Source organism: Priapulus caudatus, unplaced genomic scaffold, assembly GCF_000485595.1.
Source record: "Priapulus caudatus unplaced genomic scaffold, Priapulus_caudatus-5.0.1 Scaffold58, whole genome shotgun sequence".
Classification (NCBI taxonomy): domain Eukaryota; kingdom Metazoa; phylum Priapulida; class Priapulimorpha; order Priapulimorphida; family Priapulidae; genus Priapulus; species Priapulus caudatus.
Window position 1 is genome coordinate 1,188,078 of NW_014577119.1, and position 2,514 is coordinate 1,190,591.

Genomic DNA, 2,514 nt, shown 5'->3' on the forward strand with positions numbered 1-2,514 from the left:
TCATGCATTTTATTTTGTACAAATAACACACAAATATACTACTTGATGGTGCTAGAAATTCGTGACGTAATCACTTTAACATACCCCCTCTAGATCTCCTCCCACCGCACACGAAATAACTCGAATTCACCGCCTCATCGTTAAGTACTTACACGCAAGTTTAAACATAAAACGCGAGTGCGCGCGCCTACGTGCCAGTACAATTGGGTGGCGTCTGCGCGTACGCGCTTGTACGAGCGAGCATGCGTGCATTTATGCGTGCGTGCGTGCGTGCGTGCGTGCGTGCATGCGTGCGTGCGTGCGTGCGGGATTCACCTTGCAAATCTAGACTGACCTGATTAGGTACAAGGCTGTGCAGCTGTCGTTGTGAAATGACAGTGATGTAATCAGAAGCAAATAATAGTAAATATTATTTACTTCCGATGTGATCTTGTATATTAGTAAATCGCATTGGACAGGTGCTGTGCACGCCTGCGGCAGCTGCTATGATAAATGTTTAACTCACAGATACACGCGTGCACACAGATACACACACGCACGCGCACGCACAGACATCCCCTCTCCCACACACGTTCACATACACGCACGCGCACGAAAACATGCACAGGCACAAACACACGCGTACACAGTACACACACGCGTCCACACACCCACGTACACATACCCCCACACGCACATACACCCGCACGCAGAAACGCAGGCACGCACGCACGCACGACCGCACACACACACACAGACACACACACACGCACGCACGCGCGCACGCACGCGCGCACGCACACACGCACGCACGCACGCACACACACGCACGCACACACACACACACACGACATATGCGCGCGTAGGTCTATACACGTGGGTGTAACACGCGCGCATGCATATAAGCAGGAGTGTATATATGGGAGGGGATGTGTCAAAATTCAAACGTTCAATTGATCGATTGATTGTTTAATTGAACAGTCAATTTAATCATTCAAACGTTCAATTGATCGATTGATTGTTTAATTGAAGAGTCAATTTAATCATTCAAACGTTCAATTGATCGATTAATTGTTAGCTGTCAGCTGCAGATCAGGCACGCAGACTCGCGCCTCGCGTGTGTGACTCCGCCGATCTATCTCGCATCGCTCGCATCGCGACGCCGCTACTGCCGTCACGAGTCTCTCCGACGTCAGCACGGCCCACGCACGCGAGCCGTCAGCCGACACACGGCCGCCGCCATCTACGTCCGCGTGTCGTGCGACGTCGTTGTCTGCATGCGCGATGCGACAGAGCAGCTCGGCTGAGAGGGGAATCGGGATTGCTTTGACGTTGACGGATTGCTTTGGATTTGGCACGTCATCTCACGGTGTCGTCTGCGCGCGCGGGGCCGGCGGCGGCGCGGGGCGGGTCGATCGTTATGCTGCTTCTCTTATCTCTCAGCTTCATTGAGCATTCGCCTGTGCAGCCGGGGCAGGGACGGATCGCGCAAGGCGCGCGTAACAGAAAGAAGACTGCGCGCAGTCTCGAGTCGATTAAATATGATAATTAATAAAATAAAGACGGCGAGCTAGCGGCTGCTAATTATTAATCGTGAATAGAAGAATGCGACGCCGGTCGCTCCACCAGGCCCTCCCTGTCTCACAGGAAATACGTTACAGCGTACAATGTCACGTCCCTCGCCCTACCAGGCCCCCTCTATCACAGAAAATACGTCATAGCGTACAAGGTCAGCTTCCTCGTTCTACCAGGCCCTCCCTGTCCCACAGGAAATACGTCATAGCGTATAAGGTCATGTTCCTCGCTCTACCAGCCGTCCCTGTCTCACAGGAAATACGTCACAACGTATAAGGCCACGCCATCGCTCTTACAAGCCCTCCCTGTCTCACAGGAAATACGTCACAGCGTACAAGGTCACGCCCTCGCTCTTACAGACCCGCCCTGTCTCACAGGAAATACGTCACAACGTATAAGGCCACGCCATCGCTCTTACAGACCCGCCCTATCTCACAGGAAATACGTCACAGCGTACAGGGTCAGTTCCTCGCTCTACCAGGCCCTCCCTATCTCACAGGAAATCCGTCACAGCGTACAAGGTCACGCCCTCGCTCTTACAGACCCTCACTGTCTCACAGGAAATAAGTCACAGCGTACAAGGTCACGTCCCTAGCTCTACCAGACCCTTTCCCACAGACCGTAGGTCTCAACGTGATAGCCACAACGCACGCAGTACGGTACCGTCTAACCCAGCTGACGCAGTGGCTGTCGCACGCGTCCATTACGTATAACCCAATGTCGATAAGATGTTAGGAAATTATAGGAAATGTTATATTATTATATTATGTTATATGTTCCTATTATATATGTTCCTAAAGGTGGGGGCGGAGTGACGTCACTTCCCCTTAGCAATACGTCCGGTGAGCCGCGCCGATGAAAACAAAGCGCGAATCGGCTGGGAGCGTCTATATTCAAGCCGGTACGGGAGATGACTGTACGCATATATTTATATATTAATGCCTGCTGTTGGAGGCACTA